Below are 6,000 nucleotides of genomic sequence, written 5' to 3'. Positions count from 1 at the left end.
CTGGATGTACTTCAGGGGGAAACCCAATCAAAATGGGCCAAAGAGAGACTGATAAGCTTACCTGAGGTCAGCTTTGTGCGGTGAGGTGTGGAAACTGGAGGGGAGATTGTTGTTGTGGCTTTTTCTGCTGCTGGAGGGGCGGAAAGCGTGCTGCTGAAAAAATATTCAATATAATAATATAATAATAAAAAAATTAAAATTATTTTTTTTAAATCTTATAATCTTTCCTGCAACACTATAGGATTACATTCATTCATTGTAGAGCACAAAAACGTTTGGATACAAAATCATTCAAATATACAAAAAATGTTCAATTGTCACCGCCGAAAAATGTCATTTACACAGAGTGATGGAAACACGGTGGCTATGGAAATAGAGAGCCGCTCCTCCATTCCCAGAATAATAAGAATATGTAATGACTACCCCCTCTCACTAAAAGCATAAATGAAAACATGATGTGGGTGTCGACCACCAACCCTCCAACAGATTAAGGTGCTGACACTGGGAATCCATTTGAGTGAACAAAATAAATAAAACATCCACTTCCACCATTTGCACCGTGGCAACAGCTTTACTATTATTAGATGGGCAGAAAGGGAGCGACTGCCGTGCAGACGGAGACACGTAAAAATCCATCTGTGTCCAGACAGGCCAAAACTCAGCCTGCACACTTAGGCACTCCACAGGGATCCACAATCCACACTCCATTGTTGTCCATCCATTGCTTTCGTTAATGTTAGATAGAACAGAAAAGTGAAAATATCATTACATAAAACACAGATCTAACACCAACCTAATCACCTTTCAAACACACCTAAGCTTCCTCCACATGATTTGAAGATGTTATTTTTAGTACGAGACGCACAAGACACTTGTCCATTGTTTCTCTTAATTGATGTCAAAGCCCTGCGGTGCATTAGTGGGGTACAGGACGCGCCCATGCTGGTGTGCATTTGCCCTGGCTGTTAGAGGAACCCAGCCTCGCCCAGCAGCTGCACAATACAGCCAGAACACATTGATTTTTCTGCTCCTACGGGCAGAAGAAAGGAGGGGGACAATTGTGTGGTAGTGGGAGAAAATGTGGGACACTAGCGAGCTGGAAGGGTTCTTCAGGGGCTTTTCTACAAGCCACAAGGGCACCTTGGAGCAAAGCTGATTTACTGAGCCAGAAAGAAAATATGAGGAGAAAGTGAGTGCCCACCACACATCCAGCAAATCTGAAACATGACACATGTACGCCAGTCTCTTTAAGTTATGCAGTCTCACACACAGACATGTGAACGCATCCTATTCTTTACCTCCTGGTGGGCAGGCGATCAATGAGGAGATTGACTTCATATCATATTCTCACTTTATTTTTCATCTTGCAGACACAGAGCTCTGATAACAGAAAACTGAGATTGGGAATCTTATCTGATCTCAAATCTAATTATTTCTCTATATTGTAACTGCTTGATTTCACAGCCAATAAATTCCTCCTCACATCCTGCTGGCAAAACAGAGTGTTTAAATCCGTTTACAAGCACAGCTAGACGAATTATACTGGTACATATTGGCATGGTCATAAGAATAAAACATTTTAGACTTGGCTCAGAATCTGAATAATGGAGGGTCTTCCTCATCACAGCCCACTGCAGGACAGGGAGGAACATGCCCAATGTGGCACCTGGGCAGAGTGACATTACTGCCACAGTGGGGCAGTAGTCCATTAAACTAGAATCCCATTCTGTAACATTCAGTGCCTAACTCATCTAGCAAGAAAAAGTGTGACATGCATACAGCTCGCATCTTTGGAGAGCTAGAAAAAAGACTTCACAAACAGTGATTATGGCTGAAACATCTCAAGAGGGTCCTCCATTATTAACACAGCAACAAATCAATGTTTATGACCCCCATAAAAAAACAGCCACCTACCAAACCCCCAAAGCACGATTCATCCATAAAATCGGGCCCTAACACACTGCGATCGGACTAAACCACATCAGGGCTTCATGTACCTGCTTCAGCTCAGCCTCACGTTTAGACCCAATCAAGGCAGCAATGGTTATGAAACGCTTGAAATTTCATAACCTGTGATACTGACCTCAATCGGGCAATATAAAGTTTAATTTGGAGTTGGAGACATAGAGGAGTAGTAGACGCTAAACTGTAGAAGCTAAACTAAGTGGAGGAGTCAAGTCATTGAAGAACAGAGACTAGAGGAGGACACACAACAGGAAAGTACACATACGGTAACAGTACATAAATGTTGGAGGCAATTACTCTTCCTCTCTAAATGACACATATATGGCTGTTTATACAGGAAGTATGCATGCCATCATAAAATACAGTCTACTGGGAGTGTTGTTTATAGTGCACAGTTAACGTATTGTGATTAAATTGTGTATTTGCAACTACACAAAAATTAAATAGAGAGCTTGGAAAATGTGGAAGAAATTCATCCCACAAACCAAAAACCCCAAAATGTGTAAAGTCAGTAGGATGGATGGACCTTGTGAAGGGATTTTCATCAATATAATTTTTTAAAGGTAAATTTTGAAAAGCTAAAGACAAACACAGCGAGTGGATATTGAAAGGAAAGGCAACAGTGAATGTAATGGGATAGGCAGAGATCCACGGGAAAAGGGTAAAGACAGCATGGATTATTCATGTCTATTCCCACAGTGCAAACAGCTCCTTTTTGATGGATTGTGCCCGGGGCGCTCCTGCCTGCTCAATACCAACAGTCCCAGTCAGCTCAGGCTCACGCTGCTCCACTCAGCCGCCGTGATGAGCTCCCCCACAATCACAGACAGGGCCAGGGGCTCTCCTCCTCTCCTTATAGTCAGACATAATGATGCTGTGTGGTCTGAGGTGAACCTAAATCTAAACTAGGGTATCCAGGAAAGTGTAGTAGAGCAGAGAGCGAGCAGGAGACGCGCTCTGACAGCATTTGCCTGAGTGTACTTTGGTGTAACTGGAGGATAAAAACTAAGGCTGACAGTGTGTCATCCCAGCTAACAGATGGGGGAGCAGAGAGGTGGTGAAAGGTACGCATACGCATTAGCACCTTCACTTACAGTACGTACAGACTGTGTTCCACCATGTTCTGCACCAGTTTGTTATTGAGACTGAGTGTTTGGAGAGTCTGTGTGTGGACGGGTAAGATCACCTGCCCTCGCTTCAAGTGGTTGTTGTGTGAGGGCTGCAGGTGAGATACAGGCAGGCGGCAGCCAGTCTGGATCTCTCTGCTCCCAGCATCAGGAACATGAAACATCACCACACACAGACAGAACGAAAACAACAAATAACAAATGAATCTGTTGCGAGGCTGTTACATGTTAAACATCAGACATTCTTTTTCTACATGCATCCATGCAGGATTAAAGTCCTTGCGGCTGCTGCATTGAGTGATGAGCTCAGTCTGCAGCCTCCCCTCTCTGTGAACGCTGAACTGACGATGAACCTTCGCTTTTCTCTCTCTATTTAAAGGAGGCCCGTCTGCAGACAGCAGGAGTCTTTGCCAAATTTCTCTTGGCAGGGTATTTAAAGACATTCAATATAAAGAAACCCAACACGTCGTGGGTCAAATCTCACCAACGCATGTAGCCTGAAGCAATCAACACTCCAGACAGGGAGAGACAGTGTAAACCGTCTGTGCCACGATTGAGAAAGTGAGATTTGACAGTTTCAAACATTCCACAGCGTCTCCTAGCATTTAGCAGGTGTAGATAGATTGCAAATAAACTCGAATAATGGCCAACTAATCATTCAATATACCTTAGCAACAGAATCCTTCACACTGCAGACGTGATCGCCAAACCCGTGACTTTGCTGTCCGCCAATGAACTGGATTCGTCGCAAAGGGGAGGAGGCAGCCACAGGCAAATAAAACGTGGGCTCGGACAAAGGGAGGAGGCTGCATAATCGTTCTCTCTGGACCATCAGTATTCCCTCCACATCCACAGCCATCACTACCCACACTCATGAGAGGAGTGTGTAATTATTCTGTCTCTTGACGGGCAGAAACCGCGCTCCACAAAAGCTCAATAATTATCATCAATGCTGAAATCTTCTGCCGGGCTGATGAGCAGATCAAGGGCAAGCGGATTCACAGAAATGTTAATTTTGTTGCAAACATTTTCCACAAATCACCAAGGAGACACCTCCAGTTTGGATTCCAGGATTTGCACATCAGTCAGAGCGTCTATCACACAGGCTGCAGAAACTCAACCTGGACAGATACGTTTCCATTGTTCTCATGGCTGTGCTCTTTGTTCTTTGTACAACATGGAGCCAAGCCCACACAACATTACCCAACTTTATCCTATTTGGTGGCGTTAGTCCTCAGCAGCTCCCCCTCCCTGCGGCCCTGCAGCTCATGGAGCTCTATGAAGTCTCGCTTCTCCCTGGAGAGGAGGTGCATGCGTGCGTAGGCGGGTGCAACAGGTCACCTCACCACCCACATGACTCCTCCAATCCGTACTTACTGGAAATGCAAAGATGTAAGCATATGTAATGTGCAGAGAAGATCGCACTCGCGTGTTTTTCTCTAAAAAAAAGAGGGTCGTCGCCCCTGCAACGAAGAGGAATGAAGCGGAGGTTTGATTCCTTCCAGTTAAGTGGAAACCCAAACACAACCACACAAACTAGTACCTACATGGCTTTTAGCAGTGAATTATTACTGCTGAAAAAGAATATATGGATGTGGATGACATGGAAATCGCTTAGCTGCATGGTTACGCTGGACTGGACTGAGAAATGAATGCAGAAATGTTGCAGAATTCTCTTTTAATCTTTGCAAAAAATGTATAATAGCCCTACCCAACCACAAAGAAGTCATGTAATTAACTAAATACACATATATATAATGTTTTTTTCTGATACTGGCAGTTAAAATACGTTGCATAGAAAACAAAGACTCATTTTCCAGTGATAATTAACTGTCACAATGTCTCTATAAATAAACCCAATCCAGCACAAAGACTGTAGGCATTCACACGTGACCTTTCCTTCAAAACAATGCCACTGTCGTCTTTCCTAAGTTGTTATTAAACACACAGAATGCAGGAATCCAGCTCAAAATGCCTGGCTAATCACGCAAACAGCCCTCCATTCTCCCAACCTTTGAACAAGCTAATCAAATGCGCTCCTTCTCCTGCTCTCTCCTTCGAGGTCTTAATCCCTCTTAGTGAGGATGTATGAAACGTGCCACCTGCTTCCATTCATGCACTTTGAGGCCCGGCTGCCCTTGTGACACCACGCCGCACTTAATCTGGTGTGGAAATGCATAGCTTGGTCCAGATGCCGCTACGCTCAGAGAGGTAGCTGAGGTTTAGGCATCGCTTAGACAAACACATGATTACAGAAGGAATGTTGCACTTTTTGAATTGGAAACTTTGTTCTAATGAGTTGTGTTGATGCGAGAACGCTCCTCTCTATCAATTTAGCTTGATTACCCAAGATGTAAATATAATATACTACTCCTACACCGTGCTGGTACCTTCTTTTGCCAAATCCTCCTCTGTCCTCTCTACATGCAGAATGGATGTGGTAGCCGTTTACTGCATTGGTCTGCATCTCCTTCCATCCCATAACATCTAATTCCTCTAGAGGTATGTGGTGAGGCTGACAATTAACAGTCAGTGTAATGATGGAAGTTTTCCCACATAACTTGCAGATAATACACAGAAGGAGACAAATGGGAGACTGCACATCATCTGGCTCAGTGCCACACGAGAACCCAAAGCCACCCAAGGCCCCACAACCAAGAGTTTAGTAACAGAATGTATGAAACCAAGGTAGATGGACCAAGGTATACGGGCCGCTTAGAAGATAGTTACGAAAGGTTTTGCATGAGACATCAAACTGTAATGCATCATATTCCACAAATTATACATGAACACATAATACTGGTACAGTTCAGTCTTGTTTGTTGTCTTTAGTGGTGTCATCTGACCTGGACTAAAAGTGGAGCAGTAGTTCTTGGATGGATTTTTTTTTTAAGGTGCCTTTAATTTG

This window comes from Genypterus blacodes, unplaced genomic scaffold (assembly GCF_046128005.1).
Source record: "Genypterus blacodes isolate CSIRO-AG114 ecotype Tasmania unplaced genomic scaffold, CSIRO-AGI_Gbla_v1 ptg000015l_1, whole genome shotgun sequence".
NCBI lineage: Eukaryota > Metazoa > Chordata > Actinopteri > Ophidiiformes > Ophidiidae > Genypterus > Genypterus blacodes.
Note: the sequence above shows the minus strand (reverse complement) of the source record.